The following is a 17,030-nucleotide window of genomic DNA, read 5'->3' as shown; positions in this document are numbered from 1 at the left end:
CCCCCCCCCCCCCCCCCCGCCGAGTGTGACCTGGCCGCTCCTGGGAAGAGTAGTCTCCGCTGAATGGGGGTAGTAAGATGTAGCTCCTTGTTGCCGTGACAACTAGAAGCACTCCTGTAAGCCTCTTCATTGGCTACTGAGGTTGAGATCCCGCCTCTGCCATCAGAAAGCACCAACCAGAAGCAAGCAGAGTGAGTAGGGGCGATTAGAGCTGGTGAGCGTCTAGCTTCCTAAGAGGCAGGGAGACTCAGGGACACCTGATCGCACCTATCCTGGCTACAGTGGAGGTGTGTCCAAGAGTCTGTCGTGGGTGAGGATGGGGGTAGGGGAGCATCTCGCTGGACGTTTCTCAGGCCGACCTGGGTGAATGGACAGGGGAGGAAACAGTTTTTCTTTTCAGCAGTTCAGGCCTGGGAGGTCTAGCTCCGTGAGGCTGAGGCTGAGGCTGAGAGTTCCCCGAGGGCTGCCAGGCGGAGGCGGGGCCGGGGAGGAGGCTGAGGAGGAAAAGTATTAGGGAAGGGGGTGGGGAGGATCTCACTAGTAAAAGAGGTAAACGTTCCTGGAGGTAAGGGTCTGGGCTTGGAGTCACCGAAGAACCGAGTTTGAATCCTCTCTCTGTCCTTGCCAGCACACACGTGTGCCTTCCTCTCTCCGTTTGGGGGAAGGATTCCAACACTCATGACTTTGTGCAGATCCTTGTGCTGAACATTATAGGACTTTTCCCTCCGTGATGCCCTCAAAACGACCCTGAAATGGGTGGGTGCCATTTACAGGTGAAACTGAGGCTCAACGAGGCTACGTGGAGAAAGCCGAAGGTGAGCTCAGTCCCCAGACGTGAGAATGACCTGGCAGTTATCTGGAGGGAAGTGGGAGGTGCCGTTCCCACCCCCACCCCCAGGCATCCTGGTCTGTCCGGAAGGAAGGGTCGTGCCAAGCCTTGAGGCTTGCGTAGTTTCCTTTAGCAAAACTGCGTCAGGCTCTCTCTGGGGGGTAAACCGCCTCTGACTGGTGACAGCCTCTCTACTACTTAAGATCAGAAAGGGGAAACCTGTAGATTTCATTGAAGTTCCTGTGCAGGAGACGTGGGTTAAAGATAAAGCCGCCCTTGGGAAAGGAGGGAGAGAGTGCTTATAACTTTTTGCCCTTTTCAAAACCGCCTAGAATTACTAATGGAAGGCTTCATTTAACAATAACAGAGCCATTTATTAATTTAGCCTAGTTGGGATTGAGACTTGGCAAGAGGTGGCCCTACTATGGGACCGCTCTGATATGCTCCAAGGGAGGGGCTGAGCCAGCAGAGTGGGTGGTGGAATTAATCTTAGATTGGACCTAATCTGAGCCTCACATTCTTCATCTGTAAAATGGGCTTCATTGTGAGGAGTAGGAAAAATAATCATGACACCCACTAGAGCTTTTCTTGGTGCCACCTGTGATCCGGATGGAAAAGCAGTCCTCCCTGAAGAGTGTCCTCCACTCCACCCCCACTCCCCAGAATTTCCTGGGACCCCTCAGTTATAGGAAGAGGTTTTTTCCCAGATGCCCTTGCAGTTCACATCCCAGGGCCAGATTTGTTAACACTTATGCTTACTCCTTGGAAGGAAAGTTATGTCCAACCTAGATAGCATATTAAAAAGCAGAGACATTACTTTGCCAACAAAGGTCTGTCTAGTCAAGGCTATGGTTTTTCCTGTGGTCATGTATGGATGTGGGAGTTGGACACTGAAGAAAGCTGAGCACCGAAGAATTGAACTTTTGAACTGTGGTGTTGAAGAAGACTCTTGAGAGTCCCTTGGACCGCAAGGAGATCCAACCAGTCCATCCTAAAGGAGATCAGTCCTGGGTGTTCATTGGAAGGACTGATGCTGAAGCTGAAACTCCAATAATTTGGCCACCTCATGCGAAGAGTTGACTCATTGAAAAAGACCCTGATGCTGGGAGGGATTGGAGGCAGGAGGAGAAGGGGACGACGGAGGATGAGATGGCTGGATGGCATCACCGACTCGATGGACATGAGTTTGGGTGAACTCCGGGAGTTGGTGATGGACAGGGAGGCCTGGCGTGCTGCGATTCATGGGGTTGCAAAGAGTCGGACACGACTGAGCGACTGAACTAAATGGAACACCTAGGACTTCCCAGGTGGCACTATTGGTAAAGAACCCCCCCCCCTGCGAGTGCAGGAGATGTAAGAGACATGGGTTTGATCCCTTGGTTGGGAAGATACCCTGGAGGCATGGCAACCCACTCCAGTATTCTTGCCTGAAGAATTTTATGGTCAGAGAAGTCTGGCAGGCTATAGTCCATGGGGTCGCAAAGAGCTGAACACAACTAAAGTGGCATAGTACAGCACACATGGAACACTAAAGAGTTGCTGCTGCTGCTGCTGTCACTTCAGTCATGTCCGACTCTGTGCAGCCCCATAGACGGCAGCCCACTAGGCGTTAGGTGGCTAACACTTAACAGTCTGTGTTAAGTGTTGGACTCTGATCAACCCTTTGAATCACCCTGGAACAACCCTTCCTTTCTTCTGAAAAATGCTTTTTATCATCATCCCCTTTTTGTAGATGAGGAAACTGAAATTTACAGAGAGGTTAAGAAAGTTCACCATGTAAATTTCAGACTCTTTCTGATGCAAGTGACAGAAAAACCTGACTCAAACTTGTTTATACCAAGAAGAGAATTTACTGACTTGGGAAACAAAGTTGAGGTATGGTTTGATCTGGAAGCTCGAACGTATCATAAAGGCTGAATCTTTCCACTCTGCCATCAGTGGTCTTCTGCAGCTCCAGGTTCATATCATCCCAAATTCTAGGTCGGTAGAAAAGCATCTCTTCTTAGTAATCGTGACACAGGTCCCAGGATTTACTTCAATTAGACTACTGGTGGTCATATAACCACACAAATAAAAACCCTGCCCAGGAAGGTTCAGCGCTGTCTGATGGGTCTGGTCACAGGTCCCATGCCAGCAGCCTCACCTGTTCAATGAGCTGAAAAGGAGGAGGAAGAAGTGTTTGTCCAAAGAAGCACTGGAAGAGATGAGGGATGGATGCCCGCAGCTAATCTACCTCTGTCCCCCACACTGATGTCACAAGGTCACACAGCTGAAAAGAGGTAGACCCTGGCAGTCTGGCTCCAGAAAGCATGGCCCTTAGGTGCTAGCCTGGTACTAAGGTTCTAGTAGAGATAACTTAGATATGGGAGATGAGGCTCCCCCTCACCCTGGGAGGGAGCCCACCACTTCCTCACTGGTCCCAGGTCAGTCCTCATCACACCTGGTGCGCATGCCCACCTCCGGCCCTGGCTCTGTTGCTCCCTCGAAGGTTCCGGAGCCCTTCTTACAGCTGGGCCTGGGCTGTTGCCAGCCACGCTGCCAGAGGCACTCCACGTGTTGGAGTTATGCACTGTCCTGGGGGCAAGTTGCTTTCTGTTCCTACAAGCAGAGAGGAGGTTCCTCAGCGGCTGAAACTGTTCTCCCTTGGCCCCTCTGTGGTCCTCCTCTGGGACCCGGCAGAATTTGTGCAACAGGCAGCAACTGTGATTTTGAGGGACCCTAGGAAGGTCCTTCTCTAACCCCTATATTCCTCCTTTACTTTTGAAAATTCCACCACTAAATAGAATTTCACTCCTTTGATTCCTGTGAAGATTTAAATTCCTCTGAGAGGGGGGCATAGTAGGTCTTATTACTCATTCACTCTTTAGTGAGATGTAGTTCACAGAATCTTTCCCGAGAGCAGGTTTTGTTATCATGGCCACCATTTATTGAGTGCCTGCCATGCATTCTCCCCTGATTCAAGAGTTTCTCGTACATTATCTCATTTAAATCTCACAACTCTGTGACGTGAGTGCTGAAGTCTTCCTTGTTTTACAGATAAGAAAACTGAGGCCCACAGAAGTTAAGGATCCTGCCCAAGGTTTTCAGGCAGTGGAGCAGGAATCTGAGTGTAGGAAGTCTGGTTCCAGAGCCTTCCCTGCCTACCACGGCACCAAGACAGTCCCTAACACTCTTCAGTTTACAAATGGGTTCAGTGTATTCACTGACATCTTTTGGACCTCCCTACAATTCAATGATTTAGTTGGTAGGATCATCCTCATTTGTCAGAGGAGAATGTTGAGGAGGCTAAGTTCAGTCAACTGGCGAGAGGCAGATGCAGAATTCAGACCCAGCACACTCCCATCTCTGCTCAGCTCTCCGTGACCACATGTGGCAACACTCAATGAGAGGAGCTTTGAGGCAGCTCCGAGATGGGAGAAGGAAGATGCAGTGGGCACGAAAGCAGCTCCTTCCTCTCTTCTCCCCCTCCTCCCTCCATCTCTTCCTTCTTTTCTTCCTTCCACTCATTCATTCATCCACCTGGGCACCAAGAATGGTCAAAACAAATGGCCCTCATGCCCTCATAGGACTGACAGTCAAACAAACAGAAACACTTGCCATTTCTTAAGTGTTAAGGATGAGCTGGGCCCTGTGCTGAGAGCTGAACATGCATCATGTTTCAGAGCCCTCTTTATCAGGCAGGAGACTGGGACTTAGGAAGGGAAAAGTGCATTATGTCACTCATATTTTAAGTCCATTCAGACCTCAGGGTTCCAGCATCTCACCACTGGGCTGAACTGCCTCGCTCTTGGGGTACAGTGAGGAGCCAGTGAATATGTTCAAAGTGATAGACACACACACACAGACACAGCCCTGGCTCTGTGACCCTAGCACCTGAGTCAGCCATCTCTGCTGTCTCCAGCACCAGGAGCCGGGCCCCATCCCATACAGAAAGGTGACGGGAGAGGCTGGTACACTTCAGAACCTCTGGGTTGAAACTCCCAGGGACGCTGAATGAGAGTGATCTAACCAGAGGTGCTGGAAGGAGAAACCAGGGCCTGGGGTCCGGGGGCGGTGGGGCAGGGGTGGGACAGGGAGGCCCTCCCTGGGCAGCCTTTCAGCATGTCTTCCTCGTGCCTCAGTTCCCCCTTCTGTAGGTTGCTGTGCTCACAGCTGTGTTTGAAGTAAGAGCTATCAGACACTTCCTAGAGCTGGCAGGATGCTCCATCCTCCCCACTTTCTGACCTGGGTTTTCTAAGCTCTTCACAGGGATTTAGTTTCCTACTTTACAGATGAGGAAACATGGCTGAGAGAGGCTGACACATAGCCACATAACGAGTGTTAGAAATGTGATGAGAACCCACCAAGGTCTGAGTCTACTGCTCTGGCAAGAATCTATTAAGCACTCAGTGGGGCGTCAGAGTCTGAGCTGTGCCCAGGACACACAGCAGTGAGCAGGACGGGCTTGTCCTTCCTCCAGGAGCACCAGCTCCAGTGGAGGGTGACAGACAAGGGAGGAAATGTTGAGAACCTTAACAGGACAAAGTGGCAAGAGCCAGGAGACCTTTGGCGGGCAGAGGTCGACTCAGGGTTGTCTCAGTTCCTGTACTTGGGAGGACCCGGGCAAAGGTTTGATGACTGGGGAGTTGAAGTGGGGAAAGCTGGGATCTGGGACCAATATTCCTGGCTCAAGTGGCGTGCTGACTGGGAGAGGGAGTTGGAGCTGCCCCACCCTCAAAAATACCCAACCAAGGCCACTTTCAGCCTCTGTCGGCTGCTTCTCAAGTGTGCTCTGCCTGCAGGGAGTTTCCACCTGTTGATTTCCTTGTCTCGGGTGATTTCCAGTCCCACCTGCTCTCCTGGAACCCAGTCCACTCACCGTTCTTGCCCGGCATATACCAGGGTCACTCTGAGTAACTCTAGGGACCCGGGGTGACCTTAACTGCTTCTGATTCAGTTTGACTCATCCTCCCCATTTCTGGAAGGTGGCTCTTGGCCATTCTTATGTCATGCTTGGGCACCCGGGGCCTGTGGGAGTGGCATATCTCCCTCCCCACTCTCAACGGGTTAACCAGGTGGTTAACCAAGTCTGTGTCACACAGGGGAGGTGTGGGAGCCCTGAGGAGGGAACCCTCATCTGTCCAGATTAATTCACTCCCTCTCCAGCTCACTTTGGACATCTCCTTTCCAGTGAGCATGGACATTGTCCAGTCTACTTTCCTGTTTTTAACCGGAAAAGGACAATGTCTAGGAAGACTGTTGTTAATTGACCACTTACTATGAGCTGGGCACACTGTGCTGCTAAGTCGCTTCAGTCGTCCCCGACTCTGTGTGACCCCATAGACTGCAGCCCATTGGGCTCCCCCGTCCCTGGGATTCTCCAGGCAAGAACACTGGAGTGGGTTGCCATTTCCTTCTCCAATGCATGAAAGTGAGAAGTGAAAGTGAAGACGCTCAGTCATGTCCTACTGTTAGCGACCCCATGGGATTTTCCAGGCAAGAGTACTGGAGTGGGGTACCATTGCCTTCCATCATTAAACTCTCAAGCACTTCATTATTGGTCTTCATTTTCTAGATGTGGAAGGCAAAGTTCAGAGAGGGAGCTTGACTTGTCTGAGGTCACACTGCATGGGATTGGCTGAGCTGGAATTGGAACCCAGGTATTCTTGACTCCAGAGTTGTTTAGCCAGGGCCCCTCACCTGACCATGCCTTCTGCCGCCCACAGGAGGAGGAGGACAGAGGGAGATCACCCAACCCCCAGCCTGAGCCGGTGCAGATCCAGCCTCACACATCCTCAGGATCCCTTCATTGTGGTATTGGAGGGGATAGAAGCCCCATGAAAAGCCACCATTTGCTTAACCCAGGGGTCTGAGGGCCATCACTGTCTTGGTGGGCAGAAACCCAGACTACAGACCCATAGGAAGTGATCGCCTCGTGAGTGGGCCAGATCTATGCTGCTTGGTAGGAGTCATGGCTGGTCAAACCACCTCATTTTTATGACCAACCTAGATAGCATATTCAAAAGCAGAGACATTGCCAACAAAGGTTCGTCTAATCAAGGCTATGGTTTTTCCTGTGGTCATGTATGGACTGTGAAGAAGGCTGAGCGCCGAAGAATTGATGCTTTTGAACTGTGGTGTTGGAGAAGACTCTTGAGAGTCCCTTGGACTGCAAGGAGAGTCAACCAGTCCATTCTGAAGGAGATCAGCCCTGGGATTTCTTTGGAAGGAATGATGCTAAAGCTGAAACTCCAGTACTTTGGCCACCTCATGCGAAGAGTTGACTCATTGGAAAAGACTCTGATGCTGGGAGGGATTGGGGGCAGGAGGAGAAGGGGACGACAGAGGATGAGATGGCTGGATGGCATCACTGACTTGATGGACGTGAGTCTGGGTGAACTCCGGGAGTTGGTGATGGACGGGGAGGCCTGGCGTGCTGCAATTCATGGGGTCGCAGGGAGTCGGACACGACTGAGCGACTGAACTGAACTGAACTAAGGCCTGCCACCTCAGCTCCCCTGCCCTTTTCTCTCCTGTCTGCTCCGAATCCCTCCCCCAGGTCCCTCCCACCCAACCTGCCTTCTCATCAGATGAGGCTGCGTACCCCACAGTGGACGCTAGTCACAGGTGGCTTTTGAGCACTTCAAATGTGCCTAGTGCAGCCAAGGAACTGAGTTATCATGTTCTTTAATCAATTTACATGTAAGCTTAAAAACTGATACTTGATGCAGTGGTTAGAAAACATTACAGTACGTTTGAAACAACCTGAATATGTGGGTCTACTTTTTCAACTGCAAATTTCCTGAAATCTAAATACAGATAATTTTCTGACAAAAATTTAACAAGTGTTTTGTATGTAAACGAGGTGCCACATCGTGAAGACAGAAGCAACAGTTAGAACTGGACATGGAACAACAGACTGGTTCCAAATAGGAAAAGGAGTTCGTCAAGGCTGTATATTGTCACCCTGTTTGTTTAACTTATACGCAGAGTACATCATGAGAAACGCTGGGCTGGAAGAAGCACAAGCTGAAATCAAGATTGCTGGGAGAAATATCAAAAACCTCAGATATGCAGATGACACCACCCTTATGGCAGAAAGTGAAGAGGAACTAAAAACCCTCTTGATGAAGGTGAAAGGGGACAGTGAAAAAGCTGGCTTAAAGCTCAACATTCAGAAAACGAAGATCATGGCATCCGGTCGCATCACTTCATAGGAAATAGATGGGGAAAACAGTGGAAAGAGTGTCAGACTTTATTTTTGGGGGCTCCAAAATCACTGCAGATGGTGACTGCAGCCATGAAATTACAAGACGCTTACTCCTTGGAAGGAAAGTTATGACCAACCTAGATAGCATATTCAAAAGCAGAGACATTGCTTTGCCAACAAAGGTTCATCTAGTCAAGGCTATGGTTTTTCCTGTGGTCATGTATAGATGTGAGAGTTGGACTGTGAAGAAGGCTGAGAGCGGAAGAATTGATGCTTTTGAACTGTGGTGTTGGAGAAGACTCCTGAGAGTCCCTTGGACTGCAAGGAGATCCAACCAGTCCATTCTAAAGATCAGCCCTGGGATTTCTTTGGAAGGAATGATGCTAAAGCTGAAACTCCAGTACTTTGGCCATCTCATGCGAAGAGTTGACTCATTGGAAAAGATTCTGATGCTGGGAGGGATTGGGGGCAGGAGGAGAAGGGGACGACAGAGGATGAGATGGCTGGATGGCATCACTGACTCGATGGACGTGAGTCTGGGTGAACTCTGGGAGTTGGTGATGGACAGGGAGGCCTGGCGTGCTGCAATTCATGGGGTCGCAAAGAGTGGGACACGACTGAGCAACTGATCTGATTTGATCTGAAAAAGAACTCATTAATATTTTATGTTGATTGCATTGAAATGATAGTATTTTTAATATATCAAATTAAAATGTTAAATATTATTGAACATTTAAGTATTTAAACTATTATTAAGATTACTTTCACCTGATTCTATTTTTAATGTAGCTATTAGAAAAATTTTCAATTACTTATGTGGCTCATATTATATTTCTATCAAACAGTGCTAATCTAGAGGATAAATGTGTGGGTTCAAATTCTGGCTCAGTGTGTCCTTGCAACTTACCCAACCTCTCTGGCCCTCAGTTTCCTTACCATTAAGATAAAGATAATAGCAGCACCTCCCTCATAGAGTTGTTCAGAGGAGTAAGTGAGATAATGTTTATAAAGCATTTAGCACACTGCCTGGCATACAGTAGTCCTCAGGAAAAAACAACAACAACATTATTATAGGCTTCCTTTTATCATCGAACCCAATTGCAGTTCAATTAAACTCAACAATATATATGGAGGGCCAGCTATGTGCCTGACTCTGAGGAGTCAATGAGGAACAAGCTGGCCTCTGTTCTCATGCAATGTGCATCCTCCAGGAGGGAGGTGGCCACTGAAAGAAACAAAGAAGAACAGGTAGTGATGAGTGCTGGGGAGAAAATGAAGCAGGGAGGTGTTGCTAGAGACTGCTACAGCAGGAGTGGCCAGGGAAGGTTTCCCTGTTTAGCATGGCCGACTTGGAACCAACCAGGTGATGCTATGAGGGAAAGGTGTTTCCAGCAGAGGGAACAGCCAGTGCAAAGGCCACAGCCAATCCCCTGTGACGGCTATCTGTCTCCTGGATTGCACCATCTGCTTCATCAAACTTTCCACTTCTTTCATCTACCTCTCTCCTGGCTACTGCCCAGCTCCTGTGTTCATGGCAACCTTTGTAAAGCTAGTCCACATTATTCCTCATCTGTTCTGCTGTCTCCTGTCTGCCCCGGAAAACCTCCTCCCTCCGCTGGCCCTCCAGCTCAGGTCCCCTCTTGCAGGGTTTCCTCTGATGGTACCTGTCCCTGCTGGTCTCTCTCTGGGATTCTTCTAGATCGAACACTTTGTTCTACACCATCCCCATTCTCAGTCGGCCTATTCTTCTTTCTGTGGCAGTCGTGCCCTTTTTCCCAGGGCAGGAACCAGAATCAGGTCTTCCATTCTTCCTAGCACTCAGATGAGCTGTCCATTAACACCTATGGATTGCCAGATCCCCCGGGGAGGCATGTCTGCCCAGGCAGAGTGGAAAATCCCTGGCTGCGGGGAAAGGCCGTGGAAATTTCTTCTTAACATTCTCCTTACAGACTTGGACTTGTCCCAGGAAGCAGTGAAGCCTTTGCCCAGTGACCTGCAAGGCGGCTCTGTTCTTCCTCCCGCCCCCGCTCCCGCTCCCGCCCCCGCCCCCACCCCCACCCCACCCTAGGCTTGAACCCAGGGAGCAGCGATAGGGCGGGGCTCCGGGAAAGCAGCAGAGCAGCAGCTGGCCGCTGAGCTCTGCCGCAAAGATCTCTTGGTGTCATCCAGTCCAACCCCCTCAGTTCAAAAATAAAGAGACAAGGTCAGGGGCAAAAGCATGCTAGACTGCAGATTTCCTCTCTCCAGTTTAAGCTCCTTTCATTGGCCCACGTTCCTGGGTTTCCTCATCTGTAAAATGGGAATAATAATAACAGGACCTACTTCACAGGACTGGTGGTATGTTAAGTGAGCTAAAGATGTAAGGGTGAAGTGAAGTGAAGTGGTTCAATCGTGTAAGACCCTTTGCGACCCCATGGACTGTACCCTACCAGGCTCACTCCGTCTACGGCATTTTCCAGGCAAGAGTACTAGAGTAGGTTGCCATTTCCTTCTCTAGGAGATCTTCCCAACCCAGGGATTGAACCCTGGTCTCCCGTATAGGCAGATGCTTTACTGTCTGAGCCACCAGGGAAGTGAGCTAAAGATGTAAGGATAAATGTAACCCTAAGCCTGCCCTTTCTCTAGCCCTGTGAGGGAGTGTGCAGTTCCCGCTCTGCCTGCTTCTGACTTCTGGGGGTGGGATGGGGAGAGCAGGAGGGCCTCAAAAGGGTTTGACGTTTATCACCGGGTGCTGGCAGATTCCAGCAAGGCTTGCCCAGTGTTGTCTGTAGGTCTACAGCACGTCTGGCCCATGTTCGTCCTGCTGCTTTTTTAAATGTCAGTAGATGCAAATTTGGTGAGTAAAGTACATATTCCCTTAACATTGTTACTGAAGTCACAGGCTTGTTAGGTATTCACCCAATGAATGATGCTGCTGCTGCTGCTAAGTTGCTTCAGTTGTGTCTGACTCTGTGACCAGGCTCCTCCGTCCATGGGATTTTCCAGGCAAGAGTACTGGAGTGGGGTGCCATCGCCTTCTCCGAATTAATGATGGTAAAAGTCACAATTTTTGGAGGCTGAGAATTGGTTGGGGGCAGGATCTCCAGGCCTCAAGCCTTTCTCTCCTGGGGCCCAGGTCCCTCTCCTGTCCTCCGAGATGTGCCAGCCCGAATCAACTCTACTACTCTGTCCTCATGCCTAGATTACCCTCTCCCCTCTGAGGGAATGGGAATGTGGTGATAGGAGGCCCAGGAGAGAGAATGAGGAAAGCTGCCTTCACATTTTCAGGGCTGAAATCGCGTCCTTCCTACTCTGGGACCCTGTTCTCACTCTGTCTCCAAATTCCTGCAGATTCATCACCTTCATTCAGCCCTTTACCACTTACCACCTATGGGCATGGGTGCAGTGGGCTTGACTCTCCACATTGTCCTGATGTGGAGAGGCATAAACGTGTTTGGAAGTGTTGTGCACTGTTGGTAGGAATTTAAAATGGGGAAAATGATATAGAAAACAGTATTGTGATTCCTCAAAAAATTAGAACTAGAATTATCATATGCTCCAGCAGTTCCACTTCTGAGTATATATCCGCCCCAAAATCAAAGCAGAGTCTCAAAGAGATATTTGTATGCCAATGCTCATAGCAGCATCATTCACAATAGCCAATGGAAGCAACACAAATGTCCTTTGACAGATGAAAGGATAAGAAAAATGTGGTATATCAATATAGTGCAATATTATTCAGCCTTAAAAAGGAAGGAAATTATGACATTTGCTATAATATAATTGAACCTTGTAGCTTTGTGCTGAGTGAAGCAAGCCAGGCAGAGTAAGACAAATAGTGTATGATTCCACTTATGTGATGTATCTAGAGACTTTAAATTCATAGAGACACAGAGTAGAATGGGGTGGGAGATGAGGCATTGTTATTTAATGGGTGTAAAGTGTCTGTTCTGCAAGATGAAAAAGTTCTGGAGATGGGTCGCACAGCAGTGTGAATATATTGAACACTACTGAACTGGACACTTAAAAATGGTTAACATGGTAAATGTTATGTTATGTGTATTTTACCGTAATAAAAAAGAAAGTATTTGAAAGTGGTTCCAGTGGGCCTCTCGAGGAGCTGGTGGGTTTGTCTTTTCTTCGACATATATGCATTGAACATTTTCTAGAAGCCAGGCACTTTTTTAGGGCTGACATTCTGTTGGCAGAGACAGACACTAAATACAATTTGCTCGTGGCTTCTCTTTACCTTCCTTAGTGAAAAATTTACTATATTTACACTGCTACTTCTAAGTCGCTTCAGTCGTGTCCAACTCTGTGCGACCCCATAGACGGCAGCCCACCAGGCTCCCCTGTCCCTGGGATTCTCTAGGCAAGAACACTGGAGTGGGTTGCCATTTCTTTCTCCAATGCATGAAAGTGAAAAGTCAAAGTGAAGTCGCTCAGTCGTGTCCAACTCTTAGCAACCCCATGGACTGCAGCCTACCAGGCTCCTCCATCCATGGGATTTTCTAGGCAAGAGTACTGGAATGGGGTGCCATTGCCTTCTAAATGGAACCCTAATTATAGCACTATAATAATTTATGCTTTAAAACTTCTAGGGGTCATTTTATGTACTTTTTCATGTGTGTTAAAATTTTTTAATCGATGTATAATTTACATACAGAAAAATGCACCCTTTTATTAGGTGTTCAATTCTATGGATTTGAAAAATGTATACTTAAAAAAAAGTTTTATTGATATAATTTACAGGTGTGCTGCCGTCCATGGGGTCGCAGTCAGACACAACTTAGCAACTGAATTGCAGATTTCCCCTGTTAAAAGTGTACAGTTAAATGGGTTTTAGTATATTCACTGAGTTGCAGAATTAAGAATGTTATCATCACCCCCAAAAGAAACTCTATATCCACTAGCATTCACCCCCATCTTCCCCTGTCGCCCAGGCCTAAGCAACTCATTTACTTTCTATTTCGATGATTAGTTTTTTCTGGACATTTCGTATAAATGTACTCATACAATATGTGGTCATGACTTGCTTCTTTCACTTACCATGACATTTTTGAGAACCATCAAATGTGGTAGCATGGATTAGTACTTCATTTTTTTAATTGACAAATAATATTTCCACTGTATGAATATACCATGTTTTATTTATCCATTCATGTGGATGGACATTTGGTTTGTTTCTACTTTGATATTATGAATAATGCTGCTATGAAGATTCATACATTCATACATTCATTCATTCATTCATACATTCATACATACATTTCATTTCTTGGGTATATCTTAGAAGTGGAATTGCTGTGTCATATGGTAACTATATGTTTAACATTATAAGGCACTACCAAACTCTTTTCCAAAATGACTGTACCATTTTACAAACCATCCAGCAATGTATGACGGTTCCAGTTTCCCCACATCCTTGCCAGTACTTGGTATTGCCTGCATCTTTGATTATAGCCATTCTGGTAGTATGAAACAGTATCCTGTTTTACACTTCCCTAATGACCAATAGTTAAAACAATTTTTTTCATAAATGCTTATAGGGCATTCATATATCTTCTTCGAAGAAAGCTCTATTCAGATCTTATGTTCATTTTTTAATTAGGTTTCATGAGTTCTTTATATATTCTAGATGAAAATTGCTTATCATGTATAGGGTTTGTAAAATATTTTCTCCCAGTTTGTGGGTTGTCTTTCTACTTTCTTGATAGTGTCCTTTGAAGCACAAATATTTAAAAATTTTATAAAGTCTAACTTGTTGATCTTCTCTTTTAAAACTTGTATTTTTGGTGTCATATCTAAGAAGTCATTGCCTAATCCAAGATCATGTAGATTTACTTCTATATTTTCTTCTAAGAATTTTATAGTTAGTTCTTCCATTTAGGTCTGTGATCTACTTTGAGTTAATTTTTGTGTATACATAATTCTTAAAAAATTCAGATATTACGGTATAATTTACATTCAATAAAATTCACCATTTTAAGCATACAATTTAATTAGTTTTATGTAGGTATACTTTTAATCTTTCTTGATTGTTAGATTTTTTTTCCTGGGAAGTTAGGGATAGGGAAAATTGAATATATAGCCATTTTCTCTCTCTCATTTTTCTTTGCCTCACAGTTTTGCTTGTAAACGTATGTGTGTGATTATGTGGGAGTCTGTGTGTGAGAGAGAGAGAACTTTGACTTTACCATCAGCTTTTTAAGGGTTCCCACTTACTTTGGCTTCGTCTTGCAGGTCCACGGCCCCATTTCATTGTATATAGGTTGAATAAATGAATGCAGTGATCAAGTGACCATCTATCTGCCAGTGTCTGCCCTCTGGAGCCATCAGTACTGCCTGGCCACAGATATTTTCATGCAGCTGCCCATTGTTGGGACTGAGATGGAGACTCCCCAGCTGGGACCCTGCATGGATGTGTCTGGGTTTAATGGACTGTTTTCTAATTTGTGATTCCTTCATAAAGAGCCCCCCTTGCAGGATAATTATAGAGTCCTGTATTCATCTATTAATTGGGCCTGATTTCTATGCCTCATGTTTCCTCAGCTTGCTGCCCCAGCAGCAAAAGCAGGATGAGGCTGACCGGGACACCTGAGCTGGGGAAGCAGCAGGGTTCAGTGAATTGAGCCAAAGGCCCAGGAGGTAGGAGACACTTTTCCCTTCTTACCCCTGCTCACTGAGCCGCTCTGAGCCTTCGAATTTCCTTCTGAAACATGAGGCAGAATTAAAGGAACCTTATATAGGGTGCTTAATATGCACTGGGTTTAGAAAACTACAGCTTAGAAGTGATGCTATCTGAGCACAGTAGCCCAATATGATGTTTTTTACAAGAACTTATTAAGATTATATGTTGACATGACTGTTGTTAAGGTGATGACTTTAGAGCATTAGAGGAAAGTCAGATCAGAAGGGAAGGCAGTCAAAGGTGGTTTCTATCACAGGGTGTCTGCTCTGCCACAGCTCAGGCCTCCCATCTCTTGCCCAGCCACTGACTTCCTCTGCCAGTGCTGGACTCCAGTTATACCTTTTTCCAGATGGAAACTGCAGTCTTTCATTAATTCAGAAAGGTCTGAGTGTCAGGCTAACTACTGAAAATTCATAAACCCTGAAAATTGAGGTCCAGCGGGAAGTGGGACCTCAGGGTCCCTCCCACTCAGGGTCCGCATGCCTAGACTAGTACCTGCCCGGCTTTCAGGCCACACTCATGGCCTTCCTGCCTCAAGATCAAGGAAATCAATACAAATTTTATAGGCCAAACAGAATGATTTCAGAAAGCATTTTTCAAAGTTGGATTTTATACGGAAGTCTCATAAGCTTTATTAGCTTTCAGTCTTGGCAACAAAGAAACCTGCTTCATCTTCTCTTCAACAGCCCAATATCTAGGACAAAGCTCCCTTAGGCCTCATAAGGGGGTCTAAGAGTCCCAGCCTCGGGGGCTCTTTCTATCCTATTTGGGGGAATTTTCAAGCACCATGAGGATGAGGAAAGGGAGTCTGGCCACAGGAAAGAACATCTTAGCTGAGCCTTCTTGGGAATGCAAGTTTTCCTCTGGTCTTCCAGCTAAGAGAAGGAATGACCTGAGGGTGCTTGCTGCTTCCTGGTCTAGGAGAGGGTTAATGCTTACCACTCTATCCCTCTCTTGCTTCCAAATACCAATAAGACTCTCTAGACATGATTGTTTTCCTCTTTGGGGGCCAGGGAAGCACAGCCATGAGAATTGCCCCTGATCTCAGTTCCTGGGAGAGTGCCCCCAGACACCACCGAAGTGCTAAGTCTGCCTTACTTTCCACCCTGAGGGGCTAAGAGTGGGCAAGGACAGCCAAGGTCAGAAGAAGATATGGTCATTTAGGGGTTAGGCCTCTGTTAGTAAACGTTTCTGCTCCAGCCTGGACCTCCCCCCAGCTCCAGATGCACAAATCCAATCACCTACTCCAATTGGATGTCAAATAGACATCTATAAAACTGTTTACTAATCTGTAAAACTTTACTAACCCTCACCCCACCCACCCCTCCCAGGGTGGCTATCAGGAAGATGTGCCAAGAAGTAAGGGCTCTCTTAAAACTGCTCTGGGCACCTTCTTACTTTTACCACCATTTTCAAATCTAGTTCTAACCACTTCATTCATCTTGGGGAACAAGTCATTTCATTCCACTAGAGACGTGAGTCTTCTAGACCATCCCGAAGTTCAAGACCGTGTCAGGATCCTGAATGAAAATGCAGATTCCTGCGGCCCTGCCCCAGACACATGCAGTCAGAATCTCCACCAGGGCAGGGGGCTCTGTGTTTAACTCAGGCCCCAACAGATTTGACTCTACAATCCAGTGGAAGAACTACTGTTTCACAGTTGGGCAAACAAGGTCTGTCTCAGACAAGGAAGAGAAACAAAGGAGATAACAACCCTCCAGAGGCTGGTGTGGGAGGACTGGCCGAGTCGCCGGGAGGGAGGAGTGGGAAGGGCCCTGGCCTTCATCTGGCCCAACCCCAACTTCACTGATAAGGAAATTGGGGCCCAACGAGTGTAATGAGTCCAGGTCACCAAGAACATTCACGAAATGTTCTGGAGTCCCCTGGTTCCCAAAGCCCTCGCCACGCCTCCTGTGTGTGTTGTGTGTTTTGTTCCTGCCTGGCAGGTCTTGCCCCTCTCTGAGCCCTAAGTTTCTTGTCCAGTCAGAGGCTTGAACAAAGTAAGTCTTTTTCAAACTCCATGCCTTTTGCTCCTGCTCCCTAGCCTGTTCTTGTCCGGAGATAAAATGTGTAATTTTCATGACTGTAGAACCAATAGAATGTGCCTTTTTTCACACACCCAAAATGTCTTTTGCAGTCCTTTAAGTGCCTGGAAGAACCATGGGCTCAGCAGTCCTTTGCGCCAGGCCCTTCTAACCCCAGGCACTCAGGTGAGACTCTGACTCTGTGAGGTCTGACTCCCTCCTCAGCTTCCAGGGCTTCTCCTTGGTAGCCTCAACCAGCAGAGCAAAGGGAGCCAGGGTTCTTGACACAGAGGGCGCTCAGCCTGCATACCTCCATTA

General features: G+C 47.3%; 1 long non-coding RNA gene across 1 annotated transcript; it reads left to right on the top strand.

The window, feature by feature from the left end:
• Nucleotides 1–6: 6 nt before the first annotated feature.
• LOC133240455 (uncharacterized) lies at nt 7–17,006 on the top strand. Its single transcript, XR_009734228.1, has 2 exons — nt 7–815; nt 14,241–17,006. It is a non-coding gene; the product is annotated as an uncharacterized LOC133240455 (long non-coding RNA).
• Nucleotides 17,007–17,030: the final 24 nt, after the last annotated feature.

The sequence above is a fragment of the Bos javanicus genome, chromosome 28 (assembly GCF_032452875.1).
Source record: "Bos javanicus breed banteng chromosome 28, ARS-OSU_banteng_1.0, whole genome shotgun sequence".
In the NCBI taxonomy this organism is placed as follows: domain Eukaryota; kingdom Metazoa; phylum Chordata; class Mammalia; order Artiodactyla; family Bovidae; genus Bos; species Bos javanicus.
Note: the sequence above shows the minus strand (reverse complement) of the source record. Positions and strands in the feature narration are given on the sequence as shown.